The 26600-nt window shown below is 41.6% G+C and overlaps 1 long non-coding RNA gene across 1 annotated transcript in view; it reads right to left on the bottom strand.

Moving 5' to 3' along the window:
- Positions 1-780: 780 nt before the first annotated feature.
- Positions 781-26600, bottom strand: part of LOC149123513 (uncharacterized) — a 57308-nt gene continuing 31488 nt past the window's right edge. The window contains exons 2-3 of the long non-coding RNA XR_016216874.1: positions 19303-19391; positions 781-1616 (exon numbers count right to left, since the gene is read on the bottom strand). This is a non-coding gene — a long non-coding RNA (uncharacterized LOC149123513). The remainder of the gene's footprint in view (positions 1617-19302; positions 19392-26600) is intronic.

The raw sequence follows: 26600 nt of genomic DNA, 5'->3' as shown, positions 1-26600 counted from the left end.
TTTGCATTTCATAGTGAGCACTAAGCAACTTTAATGAGGTTTCTGTTCCCTGGCCTGGTGGGTGGGAGTAGAGAGAGGAGGTGGAAAAGAGGGGACAGTTTATCAAGTGTATCATCTGCTGAGGAGAGGGGGCTGCCCTGGCTACCAGAGCTGTGCACCTGCTGACTTGTCAGATGATATTCAAAAAGACTCAAAAGATGATGAAATAAAGTCAGCAAGCTATTTATTTTTATATCAGAATGTTATTTTCCCAGTCTCCTGTTGTTCCAATCCTTGTTGCTGAAAGCACATTGCTTTCAATCTTAGAGTACATCTAGATCATTAGTGATTATCAGAGATGAAGACTGTTTATGATGAAGCAGATTTTAGGAGTTCTGCTTTTTATTGTTTTAAGAAACCTCCAAGATGATTCTGATACAAGCAAGTCTAATGTGAGATAAACTGGCATAAAGGTTTACTGGAAAAATAGGAATTTAATAGCTAGCATTAATATTAGTTCCTTTATTAATCTTTTAATATTGGTCATTTGGGATACTTGCAAGTTTAAAAAATATGAATACAAGTTGGACACTTGTGGGAAAGACAAATCACTGTGATCAATTGAACCTAAGGGTTGGACTATTTCCAGATCCATCTGCTCTGACAGACATAAGTGATTTGTTCTCTCTCAATTCTGTAACACATCTCAAATGCATTCACCTGCTATGCTATTTTCCTCTCTTCATTTTCTGTTATGAGCTTTAAAAACTTGTTATAAATTTTGTGTCTTTTAGACAAATGCCATGACTCAGTCCTGATTGCCTCCCAGTGTTGAAAGAGAAAAGCGATATCTCTGTGACAATGTAATTACTGCCACCTCTGACAGCCCTTCTCCATAGCGACACCTTCAAGGAAATAACTTGGAAGAGGAAAAATACATGTGTTCTGAGATAAGAGGCGTAATGGGCAAGTATTGTACATATTAGAAAATTTGAAACGTTGAAGAGTGGGAGGCAGGGTCACTACCTTGTGAAGCTGGCTCCATGAGGAATTTTTCTAAAGTTGTATGAAGCAATTGTTTTCAATATTCTGCTGCATTTATAAATCTGCAGCTCACCAGTGGAAAATACAATACTGAGAACCAGCTGTGAAAGTGCAGTGGGTAGAGATATGTGATCTCTGAATACATAACAGGACGTATACTGTCCTGTTTCTCCGAGCTGTTACACTTCCTCTCATTTCTCCAGGTTGTTGGGTTCCAGATCCACCAGTCTGATTTAGAAAGAGTAGTTCATTAAGAGGTCACTGAGTCTTATAAAATTCAGCCAGTAGGAACCAACTGTCTAGTTTTATGGAGAAAAGCCTAGATTTAGTGATCAATATTTACACGTAGAGCCATTCAGTAACTGCAGCATGCCATATTCTAAGTCTTCAACATCCACTCTATGTTCAATTAAACATTCCTCTACATCGTCAAATTTGGCATGGTGACCCGATCAGTGCATACTTGTCACTTGTATTAGTCCCAGGGGAGCTTACCTCAAGACTGGGTGGTTAATTCAGAAAGTTCCATGTCAGAGTTTAGTTTCAGGTTTCCAGGCTTGTATATTTCTGGATCAACTGTTAGTCCTGACATGCTGCATTGGAAGGTAAGGCAGAGAAATGTTATCAGCATTCAGGTGCAAAGGTTCACTACTAGGATATGAGTTCCAGCTCCAGGGGAAGGTACAAACAATGGCGACTCTAAGCTTAGAGAAATTGTATCAAGTAGAGTTTGGAGCCCTTAGCCATATATTAACTTAAAAATGATACATTTAACATATTTCACAAGCTATGCAACAGCAACGAGTATGATTAATTTAAAACATTCAGAACAAGGGTGAGTTTGTGGAAAATTAGAATCCATGGCCCTGGCATTGGGTAGCCAAATCCATGCCTATTAAGAGCAGCCTCTGTTGGTTCCTCTTTGAGCACTGCTTAAGCAGTGAGTCCTGTTCCTTCTGGGATCTGCCTCTTTGTTGAGTGGAGCTCAGTGTGCCAGTCTTTTTTTTTTTTTTCCGACAGAGTGGACAGTGAGAGAGAGAGAGAGAGACAGAGAGAAAGGTCTTCCTTTGCCGTTGGTTCACCCTCCAATGGCAGCCGCGCCCGGTGCGCTGCGCCCGGTGCACCGCGCTGATCCAATGGCAGGAGCCAGGTACTTCTCCTGGTCTCCCATGGGGTGCAGGGCCCAAGCACTTGGGCCATCCTCCACTGCACTCCTTGGCCACAGCAGAGAGCTGGCCTGGAAGAGGGGTAACCGGGACAGAATCCGGTGCCCCGACCGGGACTAGAACCGGGTGTGCCAGTGCTGCCGCAAGGTGGAGGATTAGCCCAGTGAGCCGCGGCGCCGGCCAGTGTGCCAGTCTTAATACACTACCTTATGAAATGGAGTAATTGTGAAAGTTAGGAATTGTAAGGTGTGATAAGTAGAAATGACCAGCCAATCCCCTTGGCTGCAGGTTGGATTCTTGAGAAGCAGAGTGTGAGTCAGAGATTTGGGTCAAGTGACTTAATACTTTCAGGAACAGCCTATAACAGGCAGGTAAAACAGAAGAAGACAAATTTCAGGTGAAGTAGTCTTGGCCTTATCAGTGGGGCACTCTGGAGTATAAATGGTACAGCAGAGTTATGGTTTGAGGCAGACTGGCATTCTGTGCTCCAAGTGAGTCAGTCTTGGCCTTTGGGAAGGGGTGGAGCAGGTGGTGTTGTGTTGGCAGTGTGGTCATCTTCCATGCCTATCTGGGTGAGGTGGCTTCTGCCAGCCGGAGTCCATTCTCAGGTACTTTTAACATCTGCTCCACACGTGGAAACTTGCAACCCTTAAAACTGTGTCCCTGAAGACTCCATTCTGTCCCTGGTACTGCCTCTTTGATATCCAGTTTGAAGGCATCTCTGAGCTCACTCTATATACTAAGCAAGAATGACACAGAAGCAGTGTGTTTCAGGAATCTATCTAGCACAATGATTGGCTTAATGTAGGGACTCTGAATGCTAGCTTTTCTTTTTAAATCTTATTTCCCTAAAATCAGAGCATCATAGGCAAACTGTCCTGCTTCCTTGTCATGCCAGAGGTGAGTAAAATGGAAAACCATGTAATCAAAGCACCTGGCACAGTGGTTAATAAATGTCGATTACACTCCTCTTTCTTTTCATTAGCTTTATCCCAGAATCACTTATGTGTTTGAGTTTTCTGATGGTACAGGACTTAACAGATCATGGATGTTATTATCAGCAATAACCACCCTAAATGTTAAGTTCTAGATTATTTTAGAGTAACAATCACTTTGAGGGAATGTAGTTATAGAAAATAACCAAACTCTCTATTTAAAAAATCTCGTCAATTTCATCTCTAATTCTTCTAAGGCACACATAATAGGAACTACCACCCAGGTTGCTATTTACATATTTGCACTTTTCCTTACCTTTTTAAAAAAATATCTTTAAAGGATGCACATTTCATTGTAGGCCTTAACCATTCCTATATCTCCTGTACTAGTACAGTTTACTGTCAGGAGTCAAGAGCAAGCTCAATGAATACTTATCTTGATCAAGTGCAATGGTGACTAAATAAAGACATCCATGAATCAACTCCTTAAAAAAGAAACTTGAAGAGATATTTCTTCTAGAATTCTGTGTAAGAAATTGAGCTATAACTACTAATAATTTAATTTCTGAGATTTTCATCTCAGTGATTATACGTCTATGAGTGCACACTTAAAAAACTGGAACTGAGCCAAGGTTCATCAAAAAGAAATTAGGTACACTGTTTTTTCTTTACGTTTTTATTTATTTTCATGTATTTTAAATGTAGGGCTATAAGAGAGGCAGAGAAAGCTGAGACTGAGGTTGAGAGAATCTTCCATTTGCTGGCTCACTTCCTAAATGCCGGCAACAGCCAGGGCTGCACCAGACTGGAAGCCAGGAGCCTGGAACTCCATCCGCTGTCCCCCCACAGGTGACAGGGGCCCAAGCACTCGACTCATCATCTGCTTCCCCTCCAGATGCCTTAGCAGGAAGTTGAATAAGAAGCAGAAATGCCAGGCCTGAGCTGGCACTCAGATATGGAAGCAGACTTCTCAAGAGGTGGCTTAACCTGCTGCTCCACCACACCTGCCCCAAATTAGTTAAATCGTTAAATCCAGAGCCCATTAAATAAAGATGAAATATATCTATAAATACTGATTTAAAAAGACTAGATAGAAGTGAAAAAATTGTATATGTAATGCATGTATTTGTATGTATTAAAATTTGAAATTTTTGTATCTAGCTAAAGGCAGAGAGTAATCTTTGCTTTTGCTTAGTGGAAAAGTGATATTAACATGATTTATTAAATAGTCTGAGTAGCCCCAGACTAAATTAGAAATTCATCAAATTACCATAAATAAATGCATCTTTTTCTGGATGTTCCTGATTTGTCTTTTCTTTCAGAAGTAGCATTATATTCTGAACACAGTACTTTTACAGACAGTTTTAATAGCTATGCAGCAAGCACCCTGCCATACCTCACTGAATTTTATTCTTGAGAAAAGTTTTCAGGCAATTTCCCATTTTTTAATAATAAGTTTTACAGCTTTCATCTGGTTTAACAAAAAGCCAAGAATATTACAATAGGGTTGGCATTGCATTAAAAATTGATTATTTGGGAAGGACTGGCAATCTTATAAAAATATTTATTAACTATACCTCCGTATCACCTTTTATAGTCTTCCTTTTTAAAAGCAATTATTTTTATTTATTTAAATTTTATTTATTTGAACAGAGAGAGAGAGAGAGAGAGAGAGATGGAGAGAGATCTTCTTGCACTGGCTTAATCCCCAGAGGCCCACAGCAGCCAAGGCTGGGACAGAGAACTTGATCTGGGTCTCCCACATGGGGGCATGGACCCCCATGGCTGTCACCTGCTGCTTCAGAGTGCACATTAACAAGAAGCTGGATCAGAAACAGCTGAGGCTCCAAGCCAGAAGTTCCAATGTGGGATGTAAGAGTACCAAGTGGGGGCTTAATTACTGTGCCAAATGCCTTCCCCTTTTTATTATTTTAGAGGTAGAAAGACAGTGAGAAACAGAGAGCAAGAACTCCTCTCTGTGGGTTCATTCCCCAGGCACACGGAGGTGAGATATGGGCGAGTTAATCACTAGGTTAAATGTCTGCTCCTTGATAGAGGTTTTCCACGCTCCGAGACCTATTTTGGGGGGATTAGGCTATTCGATAACCAGCTTTCTGACTGGTTATTGTCACTGTAAAGGAAACTTACAAAGGATTAACTTGCATTTATCTATCTCATGTTGAGGCACTTAAATTATCATTTCTTCTCATCATTTATTTTTACTGTTTTATTGATTACCCATAAGTTTTGTTGGAAAAATGTTGTGGTTTCTTTTAATGCTGAGTTAGATACAGGAAGGACATAGTTAACAATATGCTCTCTTACAACCAATTTCAAATTAGTTTCATTCTTATTCTTTATTATCACCAGTCCAACTGCTAGGGGAATGACGGAAAGCAATATACAAACACTGATGGGACCAGGCCCTCCTACACTCTGCCCAGGACAACATGTCCAGCAAACTCTAAAACTGGAAATGCCTCCGGTCAATAGAGTGGAAAAAAATCCCAGCAGCTGGTACATGAAGACCCCCGGCCCTGTGGATCCTCTATGTATTCTAAAAGGTGGATAGGGGCTGGGACAGGCAAGTTTGATTCAATTTCATAAGGACTGACTAGAGTAGTCAGAATAGCCCCTAGAGCTTAGTCTGTCTCCTCTTAAACCTGAATCTTCAGTTATCTTTGGGATTATAGTTACCTGACCCTGAGAGTCCTCCATCTCTCAAAACTTCCCCAGGAAAGTGGTCTCTGAACAGCTTGCTAAGAGATGTACCTGTATGCAGTGTGGCTGGCTAGGGGATGTACCTGTGTGCAGTGTAGTTGGCTCTACCGTTTTGTGGACCAGCTTCACAAGAAAGACCTTGATTTTAATTTTTATGCCTTTTATATAAGCTAGAAGGACAAAGGGAAAGCCACAATAGGCTTTTAGCTCCAGTAATGAGCTAGCATGTGGGATTTTCTGTCACCCTGCGTGACACTTTTCTTTCCCAATCTCTGTGCCGAATTTCTTGGCACTTTGTCCCGTCAGCATATTGCACTTACCACCCGTCATTTTATCCATTCATCTATACAGACTCAACAAGCTGTCAAGAAGAACCCACGACACACTCCTACTCCTCCGCCCCAGCCGCCGCCATGTTTAGTAGAGGTAGAGTTATCTCACAGGTGTATAAAAACTATATTGAATGAAATTCAGCTTCCCATATGAATACACACACACACACACACACAATCACCTTTAGGTAAAGTTCCTAATAATTTAGCAACACTGTGTTTTCAATCACCCTGTTCAGAATTCTGCAGCGTATATCTCTATGGGATATGCGTGTTTTAGTCATTAGGATGTTATTTTCTATACAAAAATTCTGCCCTAGATTCACGATGACTGTATAATACTTAGCTTGTTGTTGAGCATGTTAAGCTGATAGACAACTGACATTTCTGTATTCTGCTGCCCTAGCAGATGCTGATGGATAAAAATCACCCTAATTCATTAAAAGATTCTGTTTTTTTTTTTTTTAAAAGATTTTTATTTATTTATTTGAGAGGTAGAGTTACAGACAATGAGAGGGAGAGATGGAGACAAAGGTTCTCCTTCCGCTGGTTCACTCCCCAAATGACCACAAAGGCAGGAGCAGCACCGATCTGAAGCCAGAAGCCAGTGCTTCTTCCCAGTCTCCCATGTGGGTGCAGGGGCACAGGGACTTGGACCATCCTCTGCTGCTTTCCCAGGCCGTAACCCAGAGCTGGATTGGAAGAGGAGCAGCTGGGACTAGAACCGGCATCCATATGGGATGCCAGCACCGCAGGCGGAGGATTAACCTACTGTGCCACGGCGCCAGCCCAGAAGATCATGTTTTTAAAAGTAGATTCTTTAATAGCAACCAGAGGAAGCTCTGACACCTGTTGGCTCAGTGCACAGGATCATAAAGTCATTCCCAGTTTTTCTTAATTACTATATCTATGTTGTCACTTTTAATTTTTTTATAAAGGTAACAAAAGATATTTGTAAAGATAAGAAACAGAAGATAAAAGTAGTGGCAGTTTGATCATCCACACACAAAATCTCTATTTTACCATTTTTTGCATTTGCACTGATCAATATCAACTAGAAAAATACTACATATATGAGCAAAATAATTGTATCTCAATGTTGGGTTATCTTTCATCACGCTGATGATGCTTGTAGGTTTTGTATGTTTGTTGACTAGTTATATAATCAATAAATATGATTTTTAATTTTCCTATTGTACTTTATTTTGTGTTTATTTATATTTTCCTCTTTTTTAGTGTGGAGTTTTTGTCAACTAATGTGAACTCGTAATACAATAGTTACTAATGTTTTTGGGATTTTCTGTAGGTATTTTCACCATTTGATTCCAGTGTCATCATTTTCAATGTTTATGTATTTTTAGTTTTAGATTTTTATAAAGTTGGATCCAGGACTTTGGAAGGATTACTTTTTTTTTTTTTTTTTGACAGATAGAGTTAGACAGTGAGAGAGAGAGACAGAAAAAAGGTCTTCCTTCCGTTGGTTCACCCTCCAAATGGCCACTATGGCCGGCACTGCACCGATCCAAAGCCAGGAGCCAGGTGCTTCTTCCTGGTCTTCCATGTGGGTGCAGGGGCCCAAGCACTTGGGTCATCCTCCACTGCCTTCCCGGGCCACAGCAGAGAGCTGGACTGGAAGAGGAGCAATCGGGACTAGAACCTGGTGCCCATATGGGATGCCAGCACCGCAGGCAGAGGATTAATCAAATGAGCCATGGCGCCAGCTCCAGCAGGATTACTTTGTATGTATAAATTTATTTGAAAAAAGTGTTGTCTTTAGATTATAGGCTTAACAAATAGTCATGATACATAATAATACTTTTTTGGAATATACTGAAAAATGTTAGAATTGGGGAAATCTAAGCAGGTTTGTTAATAAAGTGAATAATTGGTCAGCATAGCCACTTGGACTCTTTGGTCCAAGTTCACAGTCAGAGGCTGCTTTGTCACTATTCATTCTCAGGATCGTAATTTCATGAGCATAATATTATCACATCATTTTCTACCAGAAGGAGCAGACTAAAATTAACCACTGTGTAGGCACTGGAAATTGAGTGTTCCAAAAGGCAGAAGAATTCATCAGTAAGGAATGCAGGTTTTACCATACTTCCACACCTGCATACTTTCTTCCCTCTGCCTCAAACTTCCGCCTTTCTGCTTCTCTGCCTCCGCTTCCTTCAGATCCATCAAGGTCCTGGTCATAGGTAACCTTTTTTGCTGCTCTTTAAAGGCTCTGGCCTCCTTTTTAACCCTGAGTGCCTTGCTTGCCCTTTTATGATTAGCTTGTCTCTTTGAATTAGAACTGCTTGCATGTGCTTCCATTCCATATGTGCTGAGACTGAAGCTTTCCTCTTTTAACAGCCCAAATGCTCAAAATCAAGGATAGACTTCAGAATATATTTATTGAATGAGCATCTAAGTAAATAAAAGGAAATGATGGCATTTCACAAACATTTCTGTAGGGAAAAATGTTGAGACAACAATCTCTAGGAATTGTTTTATATGCTTGATACATTGCAAAGCCATGTAATTGAACTTGGTGAAATGCGCAATCACTAGGAGCTGGTTGTAAGTACGCGCATGTGTTTTCAGGCAGTAATTTCCTCCTACGATGTCAAGATGACGTGTGTGGGTTAGGTGGTTCATCACCTTTGTTTCAGTACAGATAAACACCACAGTTTTCCAAATAATGCTCAGCTTTAGGAAACATCAGTCTAAATTGCACAGCAGCCAATAGGTAACTTTGTGAGCTGGCGGAAAATGGCGCCACCAAGCTGGACTTTCCCGAGTGGAAGTCCCTTGTGCTAAATGGAAACTGCAGAGTCTGCCTGTGAAAAACACGTACATGTCAGCAGAACTGACTTCAAGAGTGGACGAGGTTGGGGATTCTTTTCACGGTATTCACTTCCTCCAAAATATCGTCCTTGCGTGCCTGCAAAGGGGTCTCATACTCCTTGTCTTCTTCTTTTAAGTGTGTTAAGAGCAATTAAAGCATTTTGACCTAGAAGATTGATTAGACATGTGTTGGGTTATGGTTGTCTTTTAAACTTTTTAAAAATGTATTTGAAAGGCGGTGGGAGGGGGGTCTTCCATCCACTGGTTTACCCCCAAAATAGCTAACATGGTTAGAGCTGGGCCAGGTCAAGACCATGAGCCAGAAGCTTCATCTGGGGGTCCCATGTGAGTGGCAGGGGCCCAAGCACTTGGTCCATCTTCCACTGCTTTCCAAGGCACATTAGCAGGGAGTTGGATTGCAAGTGGAGCAGGCAGAATTCTAGTGACCACATGGGATGCTGGTGTCACAGGTGGCTATTTTACCTGCCATGCCACAGCCCTGGCCTCTAGGATTGTCTTTTAAACCACTCAGTATGAATGACCACCATACCCTGAACATATTGCAAACCCCTGGTAAAAGAAAACTCGAGTGCGTGCTGAATATCAATAGCAGTAGCTGTGAACCCAACCCTAAATTTTTAGTTCTGTGTGTCTGATTATGCCTTGGCTCTTTTTTTTTTTTCCTCAATGCTTTCTGAGTCTCCACTTCAGGGGAGATTTAAGTTGTCTTTGGCATCACTTCCAGTATGTTTTTGGCCCTGAGACTTGATGGCCTTGTTGTGCCCCGGAATGAGTGGAGCTTCTCCCAGCTTACTGTGGCATGAGTTAAGACTAACCCTGCAAGGGGTTTTTGATAGGAGAATAACGGCTGCATGTGCCTGCTTCAAGGGAGACCAGTTTCTTGGACAAAGGTTGATTATTGCATTTTTCTGGCATTTTGACCAAATATATAAATTAGGGATGCCATAGTGTTTCATGTGTGACAGTAAAATAGAGGAATGTGTATTATAAGGGTTTGTTGAAACTCTCTTATGCCCCAGTGATCATTCCACAATAAAGGAATTTTCTCTATATTCCTCCGAGAGTTTTTGTCTCCAAAATATACTGTATCAAAATATTGCTATTTGTGAACAAGTAAGAAGAATCTGTTGTGCATTTTAGAAGTGGTGTGCTAAGAAATGATAAAGAATGGGGTAGGCGTTGTAATGCAGTGGTGAGACCTCGACTGGGGACACCAGCATTCCATACCAGAGGGCCTGCTGCATATCTTGGCTTCTCTGCTTTTGGTATAGCTTCTTCTAATGTCACTGGGAAGGCAGTAGTAGTTTTACCGTTAATTCGCATAGTACAACACATTAAGGACAGAGGTCCTACATGGGGAGCAGGTGCAGAGTGACTCTCGTTGATTTAACAATTGATACTCTTATTTATTTATTATAGATTGGATTTTAAAAGAGGCCTGATTTTTTTTTTTTTTTTGACAGGCAGAGTTAGACAGTGAGAGAGAGAGAGAGGCAGAGAGAAAGGTCTTCCTTCTGTTGGTTCACCCCCCCAAATGGCCGCTACGTCCGGCGCACTGCGGCCGGCACGTTGCGACAATCTGAAGCCAGGAGCCAGGTGCTTCCTCCTGGTCTCCCATGTGAGTGCAGGGCCCAAGCACAAGGGCCATCCTCCACTGCCTTCCCGGGCAACAGCAGAGAGCTGGACTGGAATAGGAGCAACCGGGACAGAATCTGGCGCCCCAACCGGGACTAGAACCTGGGGTGCCGGCACCTCAGGTGGAGGATTAGCCAAGTAAGCTGGGGCGCCAGCCAAGGCCTGCTTTTCTTAAGTACAAGGTTATTCAATATTTCTCTATTCCTTACTGAATATGCTATGGTAGCACATATTATTGAGAAATTTATACAGTTTTATCAAGATTGTCAAGTCTATTAACATAAAGTTTTTCAAGATACTTCTTTTCTTCACTCTCCATATTGGTAGAATTTGTGATGCCACTTCTCTTATTCCTGAGACCAGTAGTTGATGCTTTCTCTTTCTGTTTTTCTGATCTGTCTTGAGAGAGGTTTATCATTTTTTATTTTCTCAAGAAGAAAATTTTTTCTTCTGTTGTTTCTTTTTCTATCACTTTCTGTTCTCTATTTCTCTGCTTTCCACTTTGACCTTAATTTTTTTCTTTCTTCTTTTTACTTTGGATTTTATTTGAGCTCCTTTTTCTAGTTTCTTAACGCAGAGTCTGACGTCATTAATTTCAAGCCTTTCTTCTTTTCTAACATAGGTGATTTAGTTCTGTGAATTCAGTTACATCTTTTTTTTTCTTTTAAAGATTTATTTATTTAATCTGAGAGGCAGAGTTACAGACAGAAGGAGAGAGAGAGAGAGAGAGAGAGATCTTCCATCTGCTGGTTCATTCCCCAAATGGCAGTAATGGCCAGAGCTAGGCTGATCAGAAGCCAGGAGACAGAAGCTTCTTCTGGGTCTCCTGTGTGGGTGCAGAGGCCCTAGCACTTGGGCCATCTTCTGCTGTTTTCCCAGGCCATCAGCAGGGGAGCTGGATTAGAAGTAGAGCAGCCAGGACTCGAACTGGCACCCATATGGGATGTTGGCTCCATAGGCAGAGGCTTAATCTACTATGCCACAGTGCCGACACTTAAGCTGCATCTTACAAAGTTTGGTACTTTATGTTTTTAATTTCATTCCATCCAAAATGCTTCCTAATTTTGTTTTTGATTTCTTCTTTGATTCATGAGTTGTTTAGGAAAGTGTTACTTAGTTTGTAAATATTTGAGGATCATTCAGACCTGTTTTTCTATTATTTCCTTTATTTATTAATTTAATTGTGGACTGACAGCATTTTTTATATCGTTTAAATTGTTTAGAGTTTATTGAGACGTTTTATAAGCCTGAACACAACCTTGAGCAGTATAGATCTGTCTGCACGTCCCTCGGGGACTTTGCCTGTATTGTTCCCTCTGATTGGAAAGCTCATTTCTCAGATATCTAACTGGCTCATTCCCTCAACTCTTCTGAGTCTCTCTTCAAATGCCATTGTCTCCGTGGGACTTTCCTGATCACTGAATTCAAAATTTGCATATGCACTGTCACAGATAGCCCCTTCCCTCCTTCCCTTGGTTCTCTGCTGTGCTTGTTACATTCATGTGGAGGTGTATTCTTTACTAAAGCACAAACTCCACACTGACAGGAATCATTGTGTCTTCTACCTGTTAATGTAGCCCCAACACCTGGAACAGTGCCAAGGGTATAAAAGGTAAAGAGTTGCTAAATGAATTTGACTAAAAAACATCTTGTGAGATTGAGCTGATTTTATTGCAGCCATCTTACCAGCTGGTAAAACATAAAAATCAAGACTCCTTTATGCTTTTTGCTTTATATAATTCCTGCCACTTAATGCCAGCTGCTTTTTGGCCATTTATAGCAGTTACTGTGCTAGAATTCAAGGATTCCAAGATAAATGAGCATGACTCTGACCTCAAAAAGGTTCATACAGCCTGGAGCTCAAGCTGCATGGTGGAAGTCGGGGTGAAAGTGAAAAGTAATAGAATCTTAAATGTTTAGATTTTATCCAGAGAGTAACCAAAAGCCATTGGAGGGCTTAAGAAAGGAAATGACTTAATCAAATTTGCAATTTAAGTTGCATTCATTATTTTCATTTAATTAATGTTTGTTGAGGGTCTATTTTGTGTCCAAGGGCTATTCTCAGTGATGGAGGAAGGGCAGAGAACAAAAAGCCCCCATGAAATTCACAGCTATCAGAAAAGAGTAATAGTAAACAATTAGCAACTAGAAAAACAGTTTAATTTCAGGCAGTATTAATGTTTTGAAGGAAAATAAATGAGGGTAAGGTTGTTGACAGTCATGGGAAGGGGAATATTTTAAATAAGGAGGTCAGAAAAGGATCTATAAAAGAAATTAAATTTGATTAGAGATGTCAGTAAAATGAAAAGGGAGAAGAGAATTCCAGAAAGTTCCAGGCAGAAAGAAGGACAGGGATTGTCACACACAATGGCTGTGATACAGAAGTGAGTTTTGTATGCTTAAAAAAATTTCAAGGAGGCCAGAGGAACTGGAGTTGAATGAATAGTGGTAAACAGTCTATTCTGCTGTGAATAGAGAGTTGGGCAAAGGTGGACGATGATAGTTCATCAACTATAGTTGGGCTTTATTCCAAGAGTAATAAGGAACCATTGGGGGACCAGTGCTGTGGTATAGTGGGTAAAGCTGCCACCACGCTGCTGGCATCCCATATAGGTGGTGGTTTGTATCCTAGCTACTCCATTTCTGATCCAGCTCTCTGCTAATGGCCTGGGAAAAGCAGCAGAAGATGGCCCAAGTCTTTGGGCTCCTGCCACACATGTGGAACACCTACACGAAGCTCCTGGCTCCTGGTTTCAGCCTGGCCCAGCCCTGGTCAGTGCAGCCATCTTGAGAGTGGACCAGAGGATGAAAGATCTCTCTGTCTTTTCCTCTCCCTCTGTAACTCTGACTTTAAATAAACAAATATTTTTTTTAAAAGAAGCCATTGGAACATTCAAAATAGCAAAGCAAGGACATCTGGCTTGCTTTGCAAGATGACCCTGGTGGATATATGGAAAGAAGCCTGTCAGGGTAAGAAAAGAAGCAGGAAACAAGTAAGGTGACTGTTACAGTATAGCATACAGGAGAGAGGGTAGAACTTGGAGTCTGTAGCAGAAGTGTTGGGATGGAATCGATAGAGCTGACATTGCTAATGAACTGAATGTGGGTCATGAGAAGAGCAATCTTTCATGAATCCCAAGTTTTGTCCTAAACAACTGACCAATGGTGGTGTCATTTCCTGAAATATAAAGACTAGGGAATTAGGGAATAAACTCCTGCATGAGTTCATGGGATAAACCATATTCAAACAAAGGATAACATTTTTATCATCACTCTTCAACTTCTGTGTATCTTGAAACTCATTCTGAACTTGAGAAGTTGACTCATTGAAGTCACCTAAGAAAGTCAAACATAGAAACTTGGGGTGTTCCAGCATTAAGAGAGTGTAGTGGGGGAGGGCTTGCATTGTGACAGAGCAGGTTAAGCCATCACCTACAATGCAAGCATCCTATATGGGCACTGGCTCCCACTGAGGCCAGGTTGCTCCACTTTCAATCCAGCTCCCTATTAATGGCCTGGAAAAAGCAGCAGAAAATGGTGTAAGTGTTTGGGCTCCTGCCACCCATGCTGGAGACCTTGAAGAAGCTTCTGGCTCCTGGCTTCAGCCTGGCCCAGCCCTGGCCATTGCAGCACCCAGGGAGTGAACCAGCAGATGGAAGATCTCTGTCTCCCCCACCGCCTAGGGTAACTTTGACTTTCACATAGATAAATAAATCTCTATCTTAAAAAGAGAATGGAAGAAAATTCATTGAAGAATATGGAGAGATGAAGATTAGAGGAAAGCCGGAGGAATTTGAAGGCTGGAAATCAAGAGAAGGAAATAACTCGAGATGGAAGGGATAGTCATTTGTTTCAAAACAAAGGGGCAAGCTGACTTCCTGAGGGTTTATGAAATTGATGGGCAACCACCTCTCTCTTTGGTTAATCCATGGCTGAGAATTACTTGTCAAAGGAAGAGAAAAGCTGTAATTTCCTCTGGTGTAAGTGGTCAAAAACACTGGCACAGCCTCCCTTGCATATTCAATCTCTCATAGTTAAACATCTCCCTCAAGAAGAGTGTCCAGTCCTGATTTCCTGGGAATGAGAGGGTTCCTAAGATATGGGATTTTTAGTTCTGAACAGAGTAAATCTGGGGCACAATGGGAGGAAGCAGTCACTTTTGCCTCAAGCAACATTTTACCACTTACAAACATACTTATGGACAAGGGCACGCACAATCGCACACCATTGTACTCAGCACTGTGACTGATTTGTTGCACCTCTCAAGTTGAGCTACTCTGTGGACTTTGAAGATCCTTCTGGCTGATGATGTGGAGATGGACTGTGGAAGGCAAAACCACAGAAAAAGGAAAAGTAACTACTCATCCAAGCACAAGTAAGGAGACCAGCAGCAAACCTATTCACATTTGTTACCTTGATGTCCTGATGCAAGGCAACAGCAGTAGGCAGAGGAAAGCAGCATGGACTCTTTAGGAAGTGATCAAAGTTTGTGGAATGAGGGAGAGGACATTTGTGGTTTGGCTATGGAAGTAAATGGCAATCACTTGTCAATATAGGTAACATAAACAATATGAGATTTATAAGAGGAAACAATGAGTTTGGGAGGCAGAGATCTGGCCTGGCAGTTAGGATGTCTATACCCCATACTAGAGTGCCTGTGTTTGATTCCTGGCTTTGACTCCAGATTCCAGCTGTTTTTTGTTGTAGACCTTGGGAGGCAATGGTGATGACTCAAGTAATTGGGTTTCTATAGCCCATATGAGGGACCTGGATTGTGTGCCTGCTTCCTGGTTATAGGCATTTGAGGAGTGACCCAGCAGACAGGACTCTCTCTCTCTGTTTCTCTCTTCCCACTCTTCTTGTCCCTAGCATGTAAATAAGTACATAAATTTAGATTGTTTAAAAAGAAAAACAATGAGTCTGGAGTTTGGACTTGAACGTGTAAATCTTGCACTGCCTGGGGCTCACCTAAAGAGTGTAGTACAGCACACTAGATTTTAAGGGCATGGACTTGAGCCTTTCTGGGTGGATTCAAATCCTAGCTCCATCATCTATTATTAGCTCTGTGATACTGAGTCTACTGCTCCTCAATTATCTCCTATATAAAAAGGGCAGGATTGCAGTGATCGGCCTGACAACGTGTTAGTGAGGAACTGTTCTGGGTACACAGTAGGTGATAGGTACTCTTCATAGATAGGAGTTGGCTATATGGGAGTGTAGCTACTTAGATGGCCCAAACTGGATATATAGCAATATGGACACGGGGAAATGAAAAGTCTGAAAAAGCATATGGAAAAGTAGTTGAAGAAAGTATGTGTTTGGTGGGAGGGTAGTAGGAAGAGGAGGAAGAAAGGAACTGGAAGGGCAGTTTGATATATAAAGCTATAATGATGACTGTTAAAACAGTATACTTGTGGTTAGCATTTGGCCTGGTAGTTAACACACCCCTCAGGACACCCGCATCCTGTATTGCAATGCCTGGGTTCAAGTTCTGGCTCTGTTCCTGATTCCAGTTTCCTGCTAATGAACACCCACAGAGTCATTGGGTGATGGCTTAGATCCCTACTGCTCACATGGGTGACCTAAAGTAAGTTTTGCCCACCCCTGGATGCTGCAGATTTTGGGAAATAAACCAGCACATGGGAGATCTCTGTGTGTCTGTCTTCCTCTTTCCCCATGCTTTTCAAATAAATAAATAAAAATGATACATTTGTGTCATGGTAAAATAAGAAGTATTGGTTTTCTTGTGTCAAGTAGTATTTGGAGTTTTTAATCAGTGAGCTATTTCTTTATAACAAATCTTGCCACAGCTTTTAAAAACCATGACTTATCTGCCCATCAATTGCTGTGCCTTAGCAATCTGGGGTGGGTTCAGCTGTGTGATTCCTCCTCTGTTCTTGCCCAGTTACTCACTGGGCTGCAGCCACTGAAAGCTCAACTAAGGCTGGACAGCTTCCTTCGCCTGTTAGAAGCTGGCTTTCCCTGTTGGCTGAGAGTGGTCTTTCATCCTCTTGCCTTAGCCCCGCATGGGCAGAAGCTTAAGTCCTACGCAGATGAGGCTCTGGAGTCACAGGATACGCCTTTTGTTGACTCAGGCAATCCAGAGAGACAGCCTATATTCAAAGGGATGGGGAATAGATGCTATGTGTTAATGGAAGGAGAGGCCAAGGTCTTTTGCAACAAGGCATTGCACTAGAATTATAAGCATTGTTGAAGTCATCTTCATAAACTGTTGAACTATTGAAATGTTCAATGGTACATTTCTCATGTCACTACTCCATGCCTACCAAATAGGATCTCAGATGTATAAAAGTCGGCCCCCTCCAACTATGCCTAGAACAAGCCTTGTACATTACATGTTATGGGTGTGGTAATGGAAAGAATGAATACAGGTACAGGTTGGTCCAGAGTTTTTTGCTCTAATTTTACATTACCTATTGCTAAACTCTTTCATGAGAATGTGGGTAACTGCTCAAGTGGACTAAGTGGTCATGGGAATAGACCTGGAGAGGAGAGTATTCTAGGACCTGAGAACTGGAGAGGAGATGCCACATCAGAGTCACACCTTGGAACAATTGAAACTGAAACACAATGAGTAGATCACAAAGCAACACAAAGTCAAATGCTAAGGCAAAATTGAGACAGTTGCTGTGACATTCACAGCTCAACTCTACTTGTTAGTAGGGAGTAACTAGATTAAAGGTCTAAGCAGGCAGGTACTTATTGTACTGGTCAACAGGGTACATGGGACAAAGAATGTTGCCAATCCTGACAATACCCCATTCTGTGCTCTCAACTCCTCTGTGGCCATCAAGATCACTCCCCTCCTGCCTCTTTTCATACATCAACCACAACCAGGAACTAACCAGACTGTGAGAAATGAGCTTATCGCTTCCGTAAGGAGATGATAGGTTTTTTGGCTAGGGTGCTTCTTCTATTGCCTACCATTGTATTTGCTTTGCCCACATTTATCTTCAGATCCCAGTGACAGCACACTAATACATCAGCAATGCAGTGGATTCCAGCCATGCGCTCCTTGGTGTAGGCATCAGAGCGGTGATGTGTCTCAAAGCATTGCAAAGACCTTGGGAAGATTCTTTCTGAAAAATTTTTTGAAGCCAAACCTTACTTGATTCCAAATCTTGTCTGCAGTTTCCAGCTGGTGGTGGTGGTGGGGGCTCTCATTTTCAATTCTATTTTCCTTTTAGAACTTGAACTCAAGAAAAATAATACATAGAGTGTATTGATTGGAGCATCAGCTCTGGTGTCAGGCTGCCAGAGATCATACTTACTGGCTGTGTGACTGTAGGCATCGTCATGATGGAATCAGTCTACACATGTAAAGCTTTTCAAATAATTCTGACCAAATGATTGGTATTCAAAAATTCTTAGGCATTAATATTGCTATTTTGTTGATGCTAATTTTTATATACCACATAATGCATGGTGAGAAAATTGCAGAGATATGATTAAATGTTTTTATATTAAAAGTATACCGTAGTTAAATTAAATAAACAAACGGTTTGCAAAACCGTTGCAAAACAAACGCATTGAATATTTACGCAATAGTTAAAAGGCTATGTTTGAGAACAGCAAATAGTTAGACCAACAATCCACATGATTGCAGAGGATGACTGATAGGGAGACAGGTAATCAATAAATGGGTGTGTTACTTAGAAGGAGGATCTTGGGAGAGATCTTGACAAGATGATGTCCACCCATGCGGACAACTACATTACATTTGGTGGGGAAGAGGTGTGCTGTTTATCAAGCTCAATTCCTTTGAAACAGCCCATTGTTTTGGAAGTATGGTTCAAAAGTACAGCTCCCTGTCTCTTTGACATAACACCCTTGTACTAATATTGGGATGCTATTTTTGTTGTCACTTCATAGCAGAGTTTCCCATAACAGTTTCGGCTTCTCTTTAAGGAAACATGAGAGCAGATTCAAAGAAAACAATGCTGGCTCTTCCTGGTGAAGAGACACTGCTTAAACTCTGAGCACTTGCTAATCTCACCCACGCTGCCTAGATTCCATTTTGCAGTGGAAATATGTGCATAATTCTACAATTACGTTTTTCTGCTTGTCTGAAATTTTATGTGACAGTTTTGCTAACAACTCCAAACTCTTAGCTTAATTTTCCTTACAGGTTGTAAAGATTTATTTCCACTATTAGTCCAGTGACAATTAACTTCTGGTCCTTTTCTCTCAAGATTTTAACATAAAATATTGGTATGTTTTGGTGTATGTTTTAATATACTATTGTACAAGAAATCCAGATGATCCCTTGTCTTTTCTACATCAAAATAGGTCTCTCTGATTCCGGAGAGTTGCACTTTATTTTACATAGAACACTACACAAATGATCTCACTAAAGCACAGGCTTGATTTTGTACTTTTCTTTCATAATCTCTCTACAGTTCCCTGCAGGACACAGATGCAAATCCCCATTCCATCGTGTGACATTCAGAGCCATTTGCAGCCTCTTCCTGGTCCAGGCAGGCACATGGTCCACTCACCTTTTTCTAATCTTCGGTGGCTTCTTGGGCCTCAGTGGCTCTGGTAATGCAAATTCCTTTCAGTTGGGCCATGCTCCTTCCTTTCTGGACATGTTCTAAGGGCCCTTCAAGGACTTACCAAACTAGTTCCTGCGGGTCTAAATAGCTGCTCTCCTGGGCTCTCCCAGCATTTGAGCCATCCCTCTGGTTGGTTTCTGGTGGACTGTCCTGCAATAAAAGTCTTAGTTTACTTAGAAGTATTGAGAGAATGGGCTTCTCAGATGCCAACTGCCTTCTGGATCAATGAAAGATTTAAAAAGTGATTTCTAAAGTCTCTAGTTTGCCCCATACATTTGCTGCTCTTGGGTACTGTAGATACTTCATAATTTTACTAGAATTTACTAAGCAAGCTGCTGGGGAATCAGGAATGCAGCTGTTGAAAAATTCAGGGCATCTATTTCAGTCTGGGTGCCCCTCTGGAGTTCCATCTGCATTATCTCCTTCAGGCCCCATTGAGATTGGCCTCACCGCATTCAGTTTACAGATAGGGAAACTCAGATTCTGAAAGTCAGATGGTGGATTGGATGTGCTTCTGAGGCACATGGGAGGCAGAGCAGTATGATGTACTCCAGGCTGGCTGTCTGCAGTCCAGCTGCCCGGGGTGAATCCTGGCTCTGCTGTTTATTACCTTGTGCCAGAGACCAAGACTTGTGCTTCCAATTCCTTTCTCTGTAGGCTATGACAGCGATGCCTCCCTCATGATTCTTATTTTTCTTAAGAATTAAGTAAGTTGATATATTAAAGCACTTAGAGACCAGAGCCTAGCATGTGGTAAGCACAAATAGGTTTTATTATTTATTATTATTATTATTACTGCTGGTGCTGCTGCTGCTGTTGTTTTTAACCTTAACAGGCACAAAACTAAAAAAATGACCCAGTCAGGATTTGGATCCAGATCTGTTTGTCTCCAAAGACAGCCTGCTGGTACATTTCAAACTGTGCCTGCTGTGCTTTGATATTACAGAATAGAGAGTTAGAGGTTTGACACAGTGGTTAAGAGTCTGCATCCCACATCGGATTACCTGGGTTGAGCCATGGCTCTACTTCCAATTCTAGCTTCCTGCCCTGTGTACCCTGGGAGGGAGCAGCGATGGCTCAAGTAGTTGGGTCACTGCCACTCTCCCCTCTCTCTTTGGGTGTATGCATGTCTTCTTCTAATATAAAACAAAAAAAAAAATCCCAAAAGTAGAGTGAAAAAAAGTGGCTTTTCCCTTAGGGATCCAAATCCTTTATTGAGTTATTTTTGTTTAAAAAAACCTAATGGTTGTACCATGTGTACTTTCTGGAGGTTGAAGTCTCCCAAAGCATTAGCAAGAGAAAATCAGATTTTGATTCTATGCCAGGGTATGGTAAAAACCATGTATCTTGGGACCGGCGCTGTAGCTCAGCGGGTTAACTCCCTGGCCTGAAGTGCCAGCATCCCATATGGGCACCGGTTCATGTCCTGGCTGCTCCTCTTCCGATCCAGCTCTTTGCTGTGGCCTGGAAAAGCAGTATAAGATGGCCCAACTGCTTGGGCCCCTGCACCCACGTGGGAGACCCAGAAGAAGCTCCTGGCTCCTGACTTCGGACCGGTCCAGTTCCGGCCGTTGCAGCCAATTGGGGGTGAACCAGTGGATGGAAGACCTCTTGCTCTCTGCCTCTCCTCTCTCTGTGTAACTCTGACTTTCAAATAAATAAATAAATCTTAAAAAAAATGTGGATCTCATTAGAAAAGTTGCTGGTGCAGAGCCACACAGTTAGGAAGGATTGAGACCAGGCGGAGTGCCCTTGTTTCTACAGTGCCTACAGCAGCTGTCTCCACTGTCCTTACCCCATTAGGGGTGAAGGGAGATTTTGTAAAGTTGTAAGAGTGTTTCTTCCTCCCACACCCCTTCCCCCTTCCTCTCTTCCTCAGAAAGGCATGGGCCCCACATTGCTAAGGAAGAACAAAGCAGAAGTGAGAGGCAGATAAGAAAGGTGTTATGCTTGGCATGACTAGTTTTGGCTTAACTTTGGGCATAAATAGCCATGTAGGGTAGATTTTATATATACTTTGGGTGTAATGTGCTGTATCTGCATCCATATGCTACTTTAATTAAGCAAGAGACTTGGTTGTGAGATTAATTCCCTAAGAGTATCATACTTTTAATTTAGTTAAATTCAATTAAATCCAGTAAATTTTTTTTCTGGGCCTTAAGATGTGATTTCAGACAGGGTTCTGTGGATTCAAATGTGTAAGCCAAGGCTGACTCCCTCTGCAGGTTCCACGTCTTGTCCAGGAGATGATCTGGTAAGTAGGTAAGTCTAACATAATGTGTCACATTGTACAGTGGAAGTATTCACAGAGGACTGTGAGCTCAGGCAAGCAGGAGAAATGACCCAAATGGTCAGCTGGGGCTGGGACTGGGGACAGCTGGAGAAGTAGTCCAAGGAAAGCCATCTATGATGAGAAAATAGGTGATCCTTAGATGGGAAAGAGATGTCCACATCAAGTAAAGGGCTGACAATAGTTAAATCTTAGACATGCAAAACATCTAGTTTATTCAAGTGGCTGATCTAAATGCAGTTGCTTGGAAGTATGTCACATGTTTTGTAAGATTAACACCTTACAACAGCCCTATGAAGGCTATTCCATTATTATTCCATTTACTGGTGAGGAGATGGACTTTTCCAGTGATTTAAATAAGGAAGCTAGTTCTAAAGAAAGATATTCTCAATCTCCATTAAACTAGTATATTAGATGTACCCATTACTATGTATACTACCTACATAGATTGGTGTTCCTTTACCAGGATTATTTTTAGAAATACAAAGACCCTTGCCTTTTTCCTGTAGTGTGATTGGATTCCTCCTCTTGGTAAATGGCTCCACTTTCCAGGCTGTTCTTCAAATGTGAGCCTTGGGTGGAACACATGGCATACCTTCCTTCTTTGTCTTCTGTATCTAATTCTTCTAAAAATACTCTCAATTCTCCAATGAAAATTTATCTTAAACTGGTCTACTTACTTCCATTTTGACATCCAACACCCAAATAAAAACCAATTGATCTTTCAGCTTCCCATCTGACTCCCTTCTCATACATGCTCCAACTCATAGCCACAATGATTGTACCATTCTCTGGTCCCAAGATCACTAGTTTTGCACATGCGTATATGTGCTTGTTGATTGAAATCAATGTCCTAAACACAAGCTTTGAAATCTCCATGAGGGGAGAGATTATGGCCACTGCATTCCTTTGTGTGTACCTTGCCTCAGTCCAGTATATAGCTCACAGCAGAGACATAATGGAGTTTTCACAAACAAGTGATGAACAGAATGAATACAGAGCTGCATGAAGTTAGGAAAAAGTTAGAAAAAGAGGTGACTGGACATGACAATGAGGTTACTGGTGATGTTTGCTTTATGCCTGTGTGCTGGACTCCAAACTTGGCACTCAGTTTGCACTATTTAATCATTGCAGCAATCGTACAAAAATCTTTCTGTTATTTCCATGCTTATGATGAGGTGAAACATCACAGAGAGGTTAAGGAATATACTGAAGATTGTGTATCTAGATTGTGGCAAGACCAGGACCAGGCCCGACTTCCCAGTCCCTGTTCTTAACCAAGGAACCAATGGCTTCTGATTGTGTAAAAATCATGGCAGTGGGTTGCCTATTAAACCACTACTATAAAGAGATAGTAATTAAGTAGACCTGGATGAGGGTCCAGAAGTCTTTGGTTTAGTGTGTCCAGTGATTCTGTGGCTGATGGCTCCCTGTAGAGCTTTGTTCCATAGTATACTTCACAAGAGACTAGATTTTAGGTCATCAATAGATGATGCTATAAGTCCTGTGGCTGCTAAGACTCCATTTCATTTATGTAATTGACAAAAATGTTTTTGCACAAGTTTATTTAAATAAAATAACTTATAGAATGGTTATGGTAAGTAAGTAGGTGCATAGTAATATATATATATATGTATATATAGTAGGTGCATAATAAATGTCAGCTTCATCTTTCACTCTTTCCTAGACCTTTCTTTCAGGAACTTTCACTAGGCTGGGAGGGAGAGAGATAGGCAGTAATTTGAAGTTGTGTCACTTACTGGGAATATTTAATTGTTTTTTCTGATCACCGTCTTGCAGGTAGGGAAGCACTTACAGTGCAATTATGTAACCTGGCCTAAGGTTATAGCTGGGAAGTGGCAACCCTCATAACCATGCTATGCTGAGAGTGGATTGGCTTTGGAAAGAAGTCTGTAGCTAATGTGTGCTGCATAGAATTTTGAACTTATCTGGTCTTTCTATTGCTTTGTTACTAAAGTGGTATAATCTTCTCTTTCCCCTCTTTTTTGCTGATTTTGGTCTCTGACTCTTCTTTAATATATGCCTTTGTGTTTTTATTGTAAACTGCAAGTTCTTTTTGGAGACCACATAGTATTGAAATCAAATATAAATACATAGAGTCAACGTTAAGGACTGTGAAAATATGGATATTTGGAAATCACCAATAGAAGCTTCAAGACTCTGGACGCTTCAAAGGAGCATGTGTGAAAGGAAGGGATGGTGACAACTCTGCCCAGGAGGTGAGGTTATTTGTTCCTGGAACCTTACCTTACCCTGGGTGATCAGATCAGTGTGAGTGTTAGGATCCTGTCTCAGGCCCTCCCATCTGTGTGCTTTGTTCCCAATTTATCTCTGGCTATGCCTTTATCATGTACAAGCATGTGACCTCTGTCCCTTTTCTTGTTAGAAGATCAACACATAATGCAGCCCTGAGAGAGAAAGGGAGAGAGAGAGAGAGAGAAAGAGAGAGAGAGAGAGAGAATCTTCTCTCTGCTGGTTCACTCTTTAAATGGCTACAATGGCCAGGGCTGATCCAGGCTGAAGCCAGGAGCCATGAGCTTTTCTGGGTCTCCCTCTTGGGTGCAGGAGCTCAAAGACTTGGGCCATCTTCTGCTGCTTTCCCAGGCACATTAGCAGGGAGCTGGATTGGAAGTGGAGCAACTGGGACTCGAATTGGCACCTATATGGGATGCCAACATTGTAGGCGGAGGCTTTACCTGCTATGCCACAACACTGGTCCCAAGTGCAGGGTTTTTAAATTTAATATTTACATCCCTTCATTCTTATTTTGGTACTTTTGTTTTTCTCAAGACTCATTTTATTTGTTTTGACATGCTTCATATTTGATCTTAGTGCATGAATTTTAACTTCCATTTATTTCAAATTTGCTTGTATAACATATTAGAAATATCTAGATTCCTATTGCTTTTTTTTTTTTTTTTTTTTTTTTTTTTTTTTTTTTGCCCTGAGCCACAAGTAGTCTGATCCCCTGGAAACATACTCCATTTTATTTTCCAAATTTATATTAATTTATCTGTGAAAGGGGCGAGTGTTGTGGCATAGTGAGTTAAGCCACTGCCTGTGGTGCTGGTGTCCCATATGGGTGCTGGTTTGTGTCCTGGCTGCTTCACTTCTAATCTAGCTCCCTGGGAAAATCATGAAAGATGACCCAGGTGTTTGATCCCCTGCCACCCATGTGAGAGACTCACATGAAGCTCCTGACTCCTGGCTTTGATCTGGTCCAGCCTGTGTCATTTTGGCCATTTGGTGTGAACCAGCCATTGGAAGATTTCTCTCTCTATCTCTCCCTGTCTCTCTGCAACTCTGACTTTCAAACTAAGTGAATAGATCTTTTTTGGTGAGAGTTCTCCAGAGAAATAGAATGAATAGGGTGTGTGTGTGTCTGTGAGTGTGTCAGATCTGACTGGGAAAGTCAGCAAATTCAGGAGTCTGTTGTAGACCTATCCAAAGGCAGTCTGTTTGCAGGATTCTTTATTTTTTGCTCTGGGGCTGTTGGTTTTTTGTTCCATTCAGTACTTCAACTAACTGGATGAGACCATCCTTGTTACAGAGGATGATTGTTACTCAAAGTCCACCAATTAAATGTAAATTTCAACCCCAAACAGCCTTGCATAAACATCCAGAATAATGTTTGAACAGATATCTGGCATCATGTGTGGTTCAACCAAGTGCATTCATAAAATTCACCAACACACTTAATGTTTCTCATATTGGGATCTATGGAACACTAGGCATTCTAGAAGGTGCTAGTAGGTGGGCAGGAAAAAATAAAGTAGTTGGAGGTTTTAGTGATCTGTGACCAATTTTACTCCTACCTTAGAGTCTCATGCCACAGGTCATCTGTTAAAGGCTTTGTGAAGTCCTGAGGTCAAGAAAATGGCTTGACTTTGTGTAATCACTGCCAGAGCACTTGGGGCAGCGATTCCTATGGGGGTTTCCACCCTCAGCCCCAGCCTCCACCTACACATTGAAAGAAAGTGGGGATTGGGTTGTTTTTTCTATAAGTCCCAAATCCTAAACTCTAGCTATGGATTTAAATTGAACAGAAATGTTTGTCTAAGTGCTAAAAATATGTGTTCTTAACTAATCCAATAAAATGGGACAGCCATTTAATGTTTAGCTTCCCACAGGGTTTTGAATAAATCACAGGGAAAATGGTTAAGGTGTCTGCATTGTGGTGTACCTAAGAAATCCAGGACGATGGTGGCCACTCCAGTTCTATCAATTTTCTCCCTTGATGGTTCCTTTCCATTTGTTCTCATTTCTCTATTCCCTGCCATTTAACCTCCTTTTGCTACTGCATGTTTTCCTCTGCATTCCCAAGAAAGCTCTAAACAAAAGCACAATGAGTTACACCACAGAAAAAGAAGAGCAAAGCTTTCATTGTTTTTATATAACACATGAGACTTTCCTCCTGCAGTCGGTGGCAAAGGTCTTCTCACTTTGTGTTCTACATCAATATTTGTCTTGCCTGACTTAACCCACAGTCTGGAACTATGTATGCAAACAAAATGATGATAATATGTATGATTAGTCTCTGTTGAATTTGAGTTTGTAGAAACAACCAAATGGAGGGGATCCAGACTCTCCACCCTCAGAAACCACTGACCCACATTAGATCTGTGGCTTTGACAGGACGTCCCTTGATATACATTTCGGAAGAGTAGGCTGATGGTACCTGCTGCTCTTATTCCTGCCCTCTCTTACATTGTAGCAAATGGAAGTGGAGGCAGCATTCCTTTGGTTTAGCATAGCCTCTTCCCCTACTGTGGGGAGCAACTCGGACTAGACTAAGTTCCTGGAATTAAGACTTATTCTATGCATCTGCTCTCCCACAATATGGCGCTGGGAGAGGAGTAAACAGTTTCTACGCAGCTGCCTCCAGTTCGACCAATAACCTGCAGGACCTGCTCCTGATTGGAGGAGAGCAGCGTACTCGGCATGTGGGTAGCAGAGTTGGGATTGGTGGAAGAGGACTATAAAGGAGGAGAGAGACAACATGCACCAGGAACATCTAAGGGGAACATCCGAATAACATCTGAGCAGCC

The sequence above is a fragment of the Oryctolagus cuniculus genome, chromosome 11 (genome assembly GCF_051225735.1).
Source record: "Oryctolagus cuniculus isolate XC-2025 breed Fujian yellow rabbit chromosome 11, ASM5122573v1, whole genome shotgun sequence".
In the NCBI taxonomy this organism is placed as follows: Eukaryota; Metazoa; Chordata; class Mammalia; order Lagomorpha; family Leporidae; genus Oryctolagus; species Oryctolagus cuniculus.
This window is presented reverse-complemented; position numbering and strand designations above follow the sequence as displayed.